Source organism: Aquarana catesbeiana, linkage group LG04, assembly GCF_042186555.1.
Source record: "Aquarana catesbeiana isolate 2022-GZ linkage group LG04, ASM4218655v1, whole genome shotgun sequence".
Classification (NCBI taxonomy): domain Eukaryota; kingdom Metazoa; phylum Chordata; class Amphibia; order Anura; family Ranidae; genus Aquarana; species Aquarana catesbeiana.
In genome coordinates, this window is record NC_133327.1 from 53,557,777 (window position 1) to 53,572,550 (window position 14,774).

Sequence of the window (14,774 nt, forward strand, 5' to 3'; positions counted from 1 at the left end):
CGATGGAAAATGTCCGATGGAGCCTACACGCGGTCGGAATTTCCGACAACAAGCTCCCATCGAACATTTTCCGTCGGAAAATCCAACCGTGTGTACGGAGCATAAGATTGAGGCTGCAGCTGTCCCAAGAAAGGATTGGAAACCTTAGGATTTGTGTGAACAAGAAGGAATAGGAAGCAACGCCATTTAAGTGCAGTTAATCTAAAATCAAATGAAGCCAAAGATAAATAAAGGTTGCACGCACATTTGTTGAAAGTGTTAAAAACAAGTATCCAAGCTCTGCATACCTTCCACCAGGATACATGTTTTTAACACTTTCAACAAATGTGAGTGCAACCTTTATTTATCTTTGGCTTCATCTGATTTTAGACTAACTGCACTTAGATGGCGACGCTTCCCACTCCTTCTTCACACTGGTGCGATCTATGCCATTGAAAACCATGTAACCTACCCTTCCCATAGGGCCAGTTCATGTCTCAGTTTCTGTGTTCCTGATGCATTTCTACATGGGCGTTTTTGATGCATTCCGGTGCATTTTTCCCCTCATTTTTTCTTCATCTCAATTGAGAAGATATGCATGCCAGTGCGTTCTTGATAAAAGTTGTTGTGTCCCAGATGCATTTCATGCAGAAAAAATGCAACATGTTCTACTTTAGTTACCTGCACTGGAACACACTGCAGTGGTGTGAACTAGGGCCATTGGAATCCATAACCACTAACCCATGCTAAACACTGTCCATGCGTTTTTGATGCAGAATAAAAACATACTGGGTTGCATCTGCTGTGAATCAGCCCTAAGGCTGTGGGCTCATGGGCATATCCTGGATTCTTCTGCCAGGAGATGACAGAAAAGTGAAGCGTAAAAAATGCTAATTTTGGCATGTAATCATGTGTTTTATGTATGTTATCAAGCATACAAAAGCTTGTTTTGGCATGTAATTATGGGCGGTATTTATGTAATTAAGTGTAAAAAATGCTCATTTTGGCATGTAATCATGCATGTTATGTATGTAATCAAGCATAAAAAAGCTAGTTTGGGCATGTAATTATGGGCGGTACGTGTGTAATCCAGTGTAAAAATGCTAATTTTGGCACATAATTATGTGCATTATGCATGTAACCGAGCATAACAAATGCTTGTTTTGGCACGTAATTATGTATGTTTACATGTGTATGATGTTGAGTATAAGGACATTCTACTGGTCAGAATATTAATTTATTCTGGCCACTAGAACAAATGTGTGAGCATATACATATACATAAAATATGTTCATAATCTTCTCTCTCAATGCAGCTTTTGGTGCATTTTTTACGCATCTAAAAGCTGTTCTTAAAATGCTGAAGTAAACGCCTGATGTGTGTGGCCACCTAGGCTTACTTAGTACTGCATTTAAAGACATAAAAGACATAAAAAATAAAAATAGAAAAAGTTAAAAACATTTAAAATTATGCTATATGCCTGTAAAAGCTGTGTTTTTTTATGCCCATGTGCCCTACTTTCCATAGACTTTACTAACCAGGCTTTCCTCTTTATATGCAGCATATTATCAGCTAATATTGACCTTTACATAGAAATTAACAGGAATGTGTTATCATTGGGGTGTCGCCTTATTTATCATGGCAGATAAAATCATAGTTTAATCCAAACTGATAGGTTATTTACACATATATTTAAAGTTCAGTTGTTTTTCATACACAGCTTATTCCAGTTGGAAAAGTGAATGGAAATATTCAAACCCTAAGAGAAAAACAGGTAAATCTTTTTTAAATATATATATATATATATACATACACTGTATAAAATATCATTTTATTATATTATATTTTTATTTTTTAGTATATTATTATATATATTATGTATTATATTTTTACATTGTTATATGTATCATTTTATATATATATATATATATATATATATATATATATATATATATATATATATATATATATATACCGTATTTATCGGCGTATAACACGCGCCGGCATATAACACGCACCCCGAGTTTAGGAGGGAATTTTAAAGAAAAAAACTTTTAGGAGGGAAGTTTAAGAAAAAAAAACTTACATTTAAATGCCCATCAATGCAGCGTTATCGTGTCCATCTGCAGCCTTGTCAGTGCAGCCTTGCCCCAGTGTCCAGTGCAGCCTTGTCAGTGCAGCTTTGCCCCAGTGTAGCCTTGTCAGTGCAGCCTTGTCAGTGCAGCTTTGCCCCAGTGCAGAATTGTCAGTGCAGCTTTGCCCCAGTGCAGCTTTGCCCCAGTGCAGCCTTGCCCCATTGCAGCCTTGTCCCCAGTGGTCAGTGCAGCCTTGTCCCCAGTGGTCAGTGCAGCCTTGTCCCCAGTGTACATTTTATGATCGCCGCCGACATACACAAGTTTAGTTTGTATTTTTAAATATGGCGCCGCGGAGTTCGGAGGGACTCGGCGGCGCTTGTTCAGCTGAACGAGCGCCGCCGAGAACACAGTAACTGGGCGGAGCCAAGATACACATACACATAGCCGAGGGTTCTCGGCTCTTCTCGGCGCCGTTCACAGTCACGCCCAGTCCCTATGATGGACATAACACAGGTCCAATGGCGGGACTGGGCGGGACTGTGAACGGCGCCAAGAAGAGCCGAGAACCCTCCGCTATGTGTATCTTGGCTCCGCCCAGTCACTGTGTTCTCGGCGGCGCTCGTTCAGCTGAACGAGCGCCGCCGAGTCCCTCCGAACTCCGCGCGCCATATTTAAAAATACACGCCATGTGAATGTCGGCGGCGATCGCGGCGATCGCTCCGATAGATCACAAAATAGTGGGGATCGGCGTATAACACGCACCCACGATTTTCCCCTGATTTTAAGGGGAAAAAAGTGCGTGTTATACGCCGATAAATACGGTATATATATATATATATATATATATATACATATATATATATATATACATATATATATATACACACACATATATATATATATATATATATATATATATATATATATATATATACATATATATATATACACACACATATATATATACACATATATATATACACATATATATATATACACATATATATATATATATATACCGTATTTATCACATATACAATATGTTCAGGTACTATAAGTCCCAAACCTAAATGGAAAACTTATTGGGTTTTTTTTTGGTCTTTTTTTTTGTACATGTTTTGGATTGCTGCCAGTGTTTCAACTGATCTTTTATCTCACTTTTATTGGGGTTCCTTCCTTACTATATGTTATCTTTCGCTATAATAAAATTGTGTAAAAAAAAAACAAACAAAAGAACCTTTATTGTAAGAGTAGTTACGTTTTGTGTTTATTTGATAAGTCTATTTATTTTAGGAGTGTCAATGCTCTGGACTAGGAGAATGGTCTTTCTTGTAAGAGTGCTTAAAGAGTAACTCCACTTTTGTTGAAAAAAAAAAAAGAATCCCCTCTCTCTGGGTAATCTATGTACATTGAATGGATTTTAATAAACTGTTTCTGATCCAAAGAAAAAGCTGCTTGTTGTCTGTAGAGTTAATCTGAAAAAGAGTGATGCTATCATTATTATTAGCTGATGCACCTGCTAATGAGAAAAGTGGCAGGTCTACATCCCTTTAGAAGTGATTAACCCTTTGGGACTAAAATGTCTCACCAAAAATGATATTTTGGTTGCAGAGGATGCCTAAAATCTGAACGATTTGTATCTTAGTGCAGACTTCTGGGAAAAATCAGTGAGGAAATCACACAAGCAGTAAACGAGATTTCTAGGGGTGTTCCATACACCAATGGTGGCTCTTAGAGGTAGAAAACTGCGGTGGACTGACTTGCTCAGTTAAGGGTCTGTGAGTGATGGGGGGGGCATGTAGGGGAAGTTCGCTCCCGGTGAATCCGGCCCAACTTGGCAGAAAGGTGGTGGTGGGCCCCTTTGAGGGGCTTGGGCTGCTAGCAAAATGGTGTGTCTGTGACATTGAGATCGGGACGGTTGCGGTATTCTCCGGCATGTGCCCGCGGGTCGGGCAGACTCGACGTCTGCCAGAGACCCGCGATTGTGGTGAGGAGAGGCAGAACGGGGAACTGCGATTCCCCGTTCTGCCAGATGACATGACAGCGATCTACTGTTCCCAGTGATCGGGAACAATGATCTCTGTCATGTTCCAGTGAGCCCATCTCCCCTACAGTTAGAACACACCCAGGGAACACAGTTAACCCCTTGATCGCCCCCTAGTATTAACCCCTTCCCTGCCAGTGTCATTTTTACATTGATCAGTGCATTTTTTTTAGCACTAATCAATGTAATAATTTCACTGGTCCCCAAAAAGCGTAATTTGGGGTTTAGATTTGTCCGCCGCAATGTCGTAATCCCACTAAAAATCGCAGATCGTCGCCATTAAAAGTAAAAACAAAAGTCCCTAAATCTATCCCATAGTTTGTAGACATGATAACTTTTGCACAAACCAATCAATATACGCCTGTTGCGATTTTTTTTTACCAATAATATGTAGAAGAATATATATCAGTCTAAACTGATGAATATATGTGTTTTTTTACTTTTTTTTAGATAAGTATTAGAGCAAAAAGTAAAAAAAAATATATTTTTTTTACATAATTGTCGCACTTTGTTTATAGTGCAAAAAATAAAAACCACAGAGGGGATCAAATACCACCAAAAGAAAGCTCTATTTGTGGGAAAAAAAGGGACGTCCATTTTGTTTGGGTACAGTGTTGCACGACCACGCAATTGTCAATTGAAGCAACTCAGTGCCGTATAGCGAAAAATGGCCTATTCATTAAAGGAGAAGTCCAACCTGAGCTTGTTTGGCTGGGCTTTTCCTCTGGGTCACAGGAGTGTAATTCGTTTTGCACTCCTTTGAGCTGTTTTCAGTGGAGAGGGTTTGAAGTCCGCTCTCCACTGATGTCACTGCTATCAGTCGAGGCAGCGCGTCATCACGACTTAGGAAGTCTGGATCCGCCAGCTGCCTGGACTGATGGGAGTCTCAGACTCTCAGTAAACCACTGAGAGACTGAGATGGCCGATCCCTGCCCCTCCACAGCTCAGCGCTCCAGTGAGCGTGGAGGAGTAGAGCAGGAGAGATGCTGACTGACAGGCAGCATCTCTCCGCTCGGGGAGGTGAGAGAACCAAGCCATCGGCGGGGTTTGATCGCTCGGTTCTCAGTGCAGAGACACCGGAGGACAGCTGCTGCATCCACCTAGGTAAGTATGGATTCCCCATAAAAAAACACATACTTCTCTTTTAAGGGGGCAAATCCTTCCGGGATGAAGTGGTTAAAGCCCCCCAAAACTTTTAAGGTCTTCTTGTTCTCTTCTACTTGCTGGTGATACTGATGGAGTTATTGCAAACACATTTTCAAAGGCTTTTTTTTTCTAGTGATATCAAGAATAATATTGTGCTTGTTATTTTTTTTTTTTGGTGCAAGTTACCACAACACCATTATCCCGTAGTTTTTAAGATCAAAGATACAAGATGTCCCTTGTTAATTTTATATTGTATTTTTTAAAATGTAACTGCCTACTCCCAAACTGTCATTTGAAGTAAAACACATAGCCAAGTATTATTCTATACAATTTTCTTATTGTGCATTAAAAAAGAAAACAAATAAAATTAGACATGCTGCTGTATCTGCCAATAGAACTTAACCAAAAAGTACATTCTATGCATCCAAAAATATAGAAAATATACCAAATAAAGTAAAAGCCTCATGCATGTGTCCTGCTTCTTAATATAGGGGGTCAACAATGCCAAGAGTTGATGAAAGCAGGGGTCCGTCACCCGGAGATAATTCCGAAAATCATCAGGATTATTCTCCTGGAGCTCCCGCAGCAAAGGCATATGACACAATTGGTCACGATTAATATAGCAACCAATTTTTGGTCCAAGAAATCCCCCTCCTCCTGTTCCTGGACTTGACTTGGCTCAAAGGCCAATAATAAATAACACATTATCTACTCCAATTCCGCAACATGGCTGGTTGATGAACGGCCGTTCAGAAACAAACTGAAAAGTGCAAAATGAAAAGCGCAAATCAACACTCACCAAACTTCTACTAACACGAAATTAGCAGAAGGAGCACAAAGGGTGGCGTCTGACAATTGAACTAACTCTTTTTCGGCTTGTAGTATGTCTAGTATGTCACTATGTTCGTGTTTGTTGGCCAACAATTGTGTACCGTTTGTATGCAAGGTCCGAGGTTCTGTCTGCAGAAAATCCGATCGTGTGTATGAGGCTTAAAATAACCAGTCTGAGGAATGCATCTTTATTTAATCCTCCTGGTAAACCAACTTCTAGTATTACAATATTTAAAGATTTAGTTCTGCAGGACCTACAACGAGTAAAATTTAAAAAGGAACAACAAAAAGATTTACAAGAGGGCATGGAATCACTATGTGAAAGAAAAAAACCTCAGTATATGCCCAGCAGACAAGGGAGGAGGAATCGTGCTTTTAAAAAAGCAAGATTACTTGGATGAGATGGATCATCTCCTATCAGATAGAGATACTTACATTATTCTTAAAAAGGACCCCATAAATGTTTATAAACGACTTTTCAATAATATGATTCAGTATGGGTTCAGGAAGGGAGTTATTAATAAAAAGGAGCTGGAATTTTTAATACCATTAGCACCTCGGACACCTATTATTTATTACCTTCCCAAGGTGCATAAAAATCCCCTCCACCCACCGGGCCGCCCCATAGTGAGTGGCATAGACTCACTTACCTCACGTCTAGGGAAGTTTGTTGATTTTTTTTCTCCAACCTTCGGTAACCAAGACCCCAGTGTTTCAGAAAGATTCCATGCAAATTATCAATGAAATTTCGAAATGTGATATAGATGAGGATGTCTTGCTGGTAACAGCGGACATCTCATCTTTATATACTATTATCCCACATGAGTTGGGATACCAGGCTGCAAAGTATTTTCTAACCAAGGAAAGCCCCATACTTTAGATTTTATTTTGAGGTTACTGAAATTTGCGATGGAGCATAATTATTTTATTATGGAGGAGAATACTATTTACAAAGCACTGGAGTGGTGATGGGGGCAAAATTTGCACCAAGCCTCGCCAACTTATTCATGGCCCTATGGGAGAATGATGTTCTCTTCTCCGCAAACGATTCTCACCTCCTTTCCTGGCGTTGCTACATTGATGATGCCTTTTTTTTGTGGAAGAGGGGCGAGGAATCACTACATTCATTTATGTGGAGTGTTAATGACAACCAGTGGGGGATTAGATTCACATACGAATATAGTATATCATCTGTTCATTTTCTAGATTTGATTTTTTTTAAAGAGCAGGGTCAATTATTAACTAAAACATTCTTCTGGAGGAGAATACTATTTACAAAGCACTGGAGTGGCGATGGGGGCAAAATTTACACCAAGCCGCGCCAACTTATTCGTGGCCCTATGGGAGAATGATGTTCTCTTCTCCGCAAATGATTCTCACCTCCTTTTCTGGCGTTGCTACATTGATGACGTCTTTTTTTTTGTGGAAGAGGGGCGAGGAATCACTACATTCATTTATGTGGAGTATTGATGACAACTAGTGGGGGATTAGATTCACATATGAATATAGTATATCATCTGTTAATTTTCTAGATTTGATTATTTTTAAAGAGCAGGGTCAATTATTAACTAAAACATTCTTCAAATTGACAGATAAAAATGGATATATTCCAATAGATAGCTGCCATCACCCAAATTGGCTGAAGGCCATACCTAAAGGGCAATTTCAGCGAATCAGAAGAAACTGTTGTCATATAAATGATTTTGAATCTCAAGCTTACATTAAAAAATCGTTTTATGGAGAAGGGATATGACCCTCTAGTTCTCTTGTCACCTCATCCTATGCTCACCTCTAGGACTTATCCAGAGCCTCTCCCATCCTCTGGAACTCCTTACCCCAGTCTGTCCAAGTATCTCCTACTCTGTCCACTTTCAGACGATCCCTGAAAACTTGTTTCTTCAGAGAAGCATATCTGGCCCCCACCTAACAACTGTACATTTATTTTCTCCATCAGCCCATCCCCCACAGTTATTACCTCTTGTATCTCTTGACCTTCCCACTTAAATTGTACGCTTTAATGAGCAGGATTCCTACTGTATTAAACTGTATTGTAATTGTACTGTCTGCCCTTATGTTTTAAAACGCTGCGTAAACTGTCAGCGCTATATAAATCCTGTATAATAATAAATAATAATACATACTCTGGCACATGCCGGAGTGTGAGCAATAAATTTAAGCCCATTATTCATGGTTATTTCTAAACTGATTACCTTTAGGGGCTTTTAAAGTATCGCCTATGGAAAATATAGGGTACTATAGTCTGTCGCAGCTTCATGGGCGCACACAATTTTAAGCTTTGACATGTTGGGTATCTATTTACTCAGCACATCCTCATCTTTTATATATTTTTACAAACAAATGAGTAATATATTGCATTTATTGTGTGGCATAAAAATTGGAACTACCACTTTTTTATTCTCTAAGGTGTCTTTTTTCAGAAAATATATAATATTTAAGGGCTTTAACTAGTCTTCAGGCAAAAAATAAAATCAAAATCAAAAACAGCTCTGGTAGTGAAGGGGTTAAGCCATGTAACAGAAAGGAATTTTACAGCAAGAGCAGTCCGGTTGAAAAGGAAGGATTTCCTACTGTAAGGGTGGTTAAGCAGTAAAGGTTTCTAAGGCTAGATCCACACTGTTGCATTACTTTGACACGCTTGATAACATGCATTATTTTGTATATTACCATGCTTTGTGTGATTTGAATGTGTTGCCTAAAGCACTAAAAAACGTCTATGCGTTAATTTTGTTAATGCAGCACACAATAGTGTGTGGTTATATATTGTAGCGCACTACCATGCAGGTGCATTGGCAAGATGCACAGGGGTGCCATTAGGAATGATTGGCACAGCAGTGCATCAATGCGCATTTGCTGCAGCTTAACAGTGCAAATTAAATTGTTTGAACCTTAGAGCCCTGTGTATATTCTTTTACATTTGTCATGAATGAATATAACATGTAGATCTCTTTTAGTTTCCGTGAACTAGAATTGAGATTCAACAGCGATAGAAATGAAATTGTTACTCACTCTCGTCCTCTTCTGGCTCATGACTGATACTGCCTATGCCCTTTGCCCTCCAGAATGTAAGTTGGCTTAATTTAAAAACAATTATTTTTTTTTTGCTGTCATTAAAGAATCAACCCCAGGGTATAAAATAAATGGGATGCTTTACAGTTTACATTGTTTTGATTTTTCTATTTATTAAAAAATGTTCTGCATCTGTAAAATCTTGTATGAAATATAAATATGTGAAAAATATCAGCTATGAGTCACATCTTAATTAAACAACACTAAAACCACTTAATAAAAGCAACATTAACCAGAAAAAACACTAAAGCCATTTTCAGATCTCAGCTGTGAGCCTATCTATTCAGCAACTCCATTGTTAATACTTTTTGCTGTCATCGGGGTTAGTTTACTAAAGATACATAGACTGTGCACTTTGCAAAGTACAGTTGCACTCTGCAAGTGCAGTTGCTCCAGAGCTTAGTAAACGAGGCAAATCTTCACTTTGCAAAGAGTACCCAATCACGTGCAAGGAAAATTAAAAAAACTACTTGCACATGATTGGATGATGGAAGTCAGCAGAGCTTCTGCTCATTTAGTAAGCTCTGGAGCAGTAACTGCACTTTGCAAAGTGCACAGTCTATTTGCCTTTGTAAATCAACCCCACTGTCTTGCTTAATCTTCTCAGTGTAATCTAAAAAAAAAACAAGAGTAAAAAAAAAATGAAAAAAAAAAACAAAAAACGTATATACGTATATATATATATATATATATATATATATATATATATATATATTTTTTTTTTTTTTTTTAATTGGTCTTTTAAAGGGTAGTCTATCAAAAGAAAACAGACACAAAATTGTTAAAATACATTGTAAAAAAACATTTATATTTGTATATATATATGTATATATAGATATATATATATCTATATATATCTATATATATAGATATATCTATATATATCTATATATATATAGATATATATAGATATATATATATCTATATATATCTATATATATATATAGATATATATAGATATATATCTATATATATATAGATATATATAGATATAGATATATATCTATATATATCTATATATAGATATATATGCACTATGGGGGTTATTTACGAAAGGCAACTCCACTTTGCACTACAAGTGCACTCGCTGTAAATCTGAGGGGGAAATGCAAGGAAAATAAAAAACAGCATTTTAGCTTGCACATGATTGGATGATAAAATCAGCAGAGCTTCCCCTCATTTTAGATCTTCCCCTCAGATCTACAGCGACTGCACTTCCAAGTGCACTTGCACTAGCTTCCCCAGGATAGAAGCCGTGTTGCATGGTCCAATCCAAGGCTTTTACCTTCTCTAAAGCTGGCCATAGAACGACTGAAATTCGTCCAGTTCAGCTGGGAGCTGGTTCAAGCTGGCAGACTAGTGATAGGCTTTAAATTGGTTAGAAAGGAAGAAGTTTTTTTGAGTTAAGGATTTTTTTTTTTGAAGAATCATACTTACCTAGGTGGATGCAGTATCTATCCAATGCTGCATATGTCCCCCGCCCGCTCTAAGACTGAGAACCGAGTGATCAATCACCGCGGATCATTCAATTCTCAGCTCTCTGTGAACAGAGAGCCAGCTGCTGTCAGTCACAGCTCTCAGCTCTGCCCCCTTCTCGCTTACTGGAGCACTGAGCTATGGAGGGGGTGGGCCAGGCTCTCAGCGGCTCACTAAGAGGCTGAGCCAGGTGTTGGTCCAGGGTTCTGGTTCTTTCCCCACTCTGGACTGGCACTATGATGTCAGCCGACAGCTGTCTGCTAAAAAACGGTCACAGGAGTGCAGAACGAACTTCACTCCTATGATCCACAGGAGAAGTACAGCAAAAACAAGCTCTGGCTGTACTTCTATCTTAATGCATTCTATGCATTAGGTAAAACACCTTCTGGGTGCAGCCCCCCTTATACTTTCCAGACCCCATCTAGATCCAGCCATGTGCATGAGAGTAGCGGCTTTCCTTCTCCTACTTAACTCACACAGCAGCGGAAGCTGGTGCTGTCAATCACAGCCAGTGAGCCAATGAGGAGAGGGCGGGGGCAGGGACAATATCCATTCACAGGAGCGCAGCTTGGGAGTGAGCCTGCTTGAGTGTCCCCATAGCAAGAGGAGGAGCTAGGACTGCCGATAGGGAACCAAAAAGGAGAGGATCAGGGCTGCTCTGTGCAAAACCATTGCACTGATCAGGTAAGCATAACATGTTCGTTATTTTTTTTTTTTTAATCACAACCTTTAGAATCACTTTAAGTGCACAACATCAGGGTCCCCCACCCTGAGCAAAGTAGCTTGCACTTACAGTTTATTGATGATCATCAAACAGACGTCTGTCTGTTTAAAACAACAACAAAAAAAGCCAAGAAGAAGAGGACCCAGCAAGTCTCATGATTATAAACATCATGAAAAAGGTAAGACTTAAAAAACAATAACGATAACATGCCTCTAGTGGGGACCTCAAGAGGAAAGGGGCCTGGAGTCCAGATTTGGGCTATAAGCGGTTGGCCTTTACTTATTTTTAAGGAGACATTGTAATCTGGAACTAAAAATCTCTGCATTGTATCCCTTTTACCCACAGATAGAAATGTTGCCCTAAAAAGGCCGCGCATCCCAGTCTTCTGTCTTCTACAACTTTGATATCGGGTATCTCTCCCTTGCTATAAACGCTATTGATGGAAACCTAAATTCTCACTTTGGCTTTGGGTCCTGCTCCAGCACAAACAATGATGAGTCAGCCTGGTGGAGGGTGGACTTGCATGAGCCACATATAATATCCCACGTCACCATCACTAACAGAGGAGACTGCTGTGGGGAATGGATCAACAGAGGTTTACTACTCATTGGAAACTCACTGCAAAATAACGGAAATAACAATCCAATGTAAATATATATTTTTAAATAACAATCCAATGTGAATATATTCTTTAAATAACAATCTACTGTAATGTGAATACAATTTAAAAAAATATCTTTTTTCCCAGTTATATTTATTGTGATATTTGGGGGGAGCCTCGGCTCACCAGCCAGTTGTGTAGGTAAAAGCAAAAGTTAAATGAAAACAGCTTGCTTTAGCATAGGAAAACTAAACAAAACAGTCACACTTCTGGTACATAAAATAAAACTTTGGCTCACTGCCATTACAGTCTTGTCCTACCACAGGGTATTTTAAGTTCCCGCTTGCTTCAGCTGGTTCAAAAATGTTGCAAGAGCTCAGCAGCAGGGTCTCAGTAACAAGACCCCCACTCCTCACAAAACTGTGACCTGCTCCACTGAACACCTTATGGACACCTGCTGGCTGCTTCCTTCACCTTTCAGCCCTTGCAGGCAGGTTAACCCTTTCAGGACCAAAGTCTACATAGTCAAGGTTGGAGGCTGTTTCCCACTCAATATCTATTTGAGCCTCTGAATTCCCTTTCCCACACCTGGACTTAACAATACTGAGAAAGCTGTAAACTGTTTTTTCCTGTTGTACCGACCCCTCACCCTATATAGGTGAGAATCTCTAGGTACTCTTTCTGTCTATCATCGCCCCCACAACCCAAATGATGGTGGCACATACCAGCCTTCCAGGACCCATCCCTGGAGAAAATGTTTAGAAGCCCGCTTCACAGCGTTTGAGGGCTTATTTAATTACATTTATCTTGATTACAGTATCCTATGAGTGAGTTATTGTCAGTGAAACTATTAACGCACTGAAAACGAACAAAATGGCCTAGAAAGAAAGGGGGTGTAACATACTGGTATTGAGGTAGTTAAAGAATACCTGGTAATTCTGCCATAAAGGTCCTTGGTCAGGCACTTACTGTAATGGGTTGACACCTGACTTCCAATTGTACCCTTGCATTGTCACCCTCTTTCACGTGCCCCTGGTGGAGCATACGTGTAAAACACACATGGCACAGTCATGGTACACTATTGTCAACTATTGAAATAAAAACATGCAAAAGTTTTCAGCAGATTCAGTGATTGGGTCTACTTTAATATTTTATATGTTTAAAGGTTGGTAGTGTGTATTATTGTTAATATTAAATTATTTTGTTTTCTGTCATTCTACTTCTCTATTTAGGTGTGCAGAGATTAGCGGCATGTCAAATGGCTCCACCCAAACCTTCCAGTGTAAGGGAATACTTGGCCAATACGTGAACATCATCTTACTGCACAAAAGCAAATATCTGCAGCTCTGTGAAGTTCAGGTCTTTGGTATCCCTTTATCCCAGCTACCTGTCTCCAGCTTTGATCATTTGTTATCACCCTCCTCATCATCAACAATAAATTAGTACCTCTAATGGCATTTTATTTCCCATGTCCCTTGGCTCAATTCATTTAAAGGAATTAATATAAAAAGAATGCGCTATAGACATAAATAAACAAAAGCAGCAAGTCTACAATCTTGAGGCCCCTTTCACACTGGGGCGGCGTCAGCGGTAAAGTGGCGCTATATTTAGCGTCGCTTTACCATCATTTTACATGTGGTATTCGGCCGCTAGTGGGGCGGTTTTAACCCCCACTAGCGGCCAAAAAGGGGTTAAACCGCCTGCAAAGCGCCGCTGCAGCAGCGCTGTACCGGCGGTATAGCCACGCTGCCCCATTGATTTCAATGGGCAGGAGCGGTGTAGGAGCGTCCTGCCGGCGCACCGCTCCAGTGTGAAAGCCCTCGGGAGAGACTGCAGCGGCTGTTTCAGGGCGCTTTGCAGGAGCTATTTTTAGCGCTGTAGCGCCTGCAAAGCGCCCCAGTGTCTGTGCCCCAGTGGCCTGCAAAGTGCCCCAGTGGTCTGACAAAAATTGTGTGAATGAATAAAGTGAAAACAGTGCAGCGCTAAGAATCAAATGTTGAGTATTGACATATCAACATACCGTGATATACAAAATACATTGTGATTAGCATATACAAAAAACTCTAACACCATTATCTGATTGACAGTGTCTCTAAATAAAGTAAACCAAAAAAAAAATTACTGCGCTTCCCTACACCCCCAAGCTGCAGTTCTAATTCATAGGTACAAGAATCAAATAAGTAGAACAATTAACAGAACCGCGCTAAAAAACTAAAAAACGTACGTTTCGTCCTATTGGACGTTGTCATAGGAACGTTCCTATGACAACGTCCAATAGGACGAAACGTACGTCGGAAGGCAGACGCGCTGACGTTATCGTTTCCATCTCACTGTGAACGGGTGCATGCAGGCCGGCCGGCTGTTATACAATACATGCTGTTTTATTCGATACTTCTATGTAAGTGTGCTACTTTTACTTTTACTTATTAAATTGTTTATGCGGATTCACACTATGGAGGATGTGTCTTTCATTCCCCTGGGTTCCTTTTGCTGAGTTTTGGCCTCTATGACGGAGAGTTCCGGGTGATCCTCCCTCCATGCTGAGACCGATGGTGGTGTCCCCGCAGAGTGGATTTCGAACATAAGCTTTAATTAAGCTTACCTCTGGTAAGCGTACATCTTTATAGGTGGTGGATCCTTCTCACAAGGTGTTTTTGTTCATTAAGGCTTCAATCACTACTGGTGGAACTATCTACATTAAGGACTGTTTTCATTTGAAGTCACTATCAGTCACGGACTTAATCTTTTTTTTTATCACCTCTTACAATTTATTTGCCTTAAAGTTTTTTAATACAGTCACAATATCCATCA

The 14,774-nt window shown here is 39.7% G+C and overlaps 1 pseudogene; it reads left to right on the plus strand.

The window, feature by feature from the left end:
- The first annotated feature begins 1,477 nt into the window (after positions 1-1,477).
- Positions 1,478-14,413, plus strand: LOC141139248 (fucolectin-1-like; annotated as a pseudogene).
- The last annotated feature ends 361 nt before the right edge of the window (positions 14,414-14,774 follow it).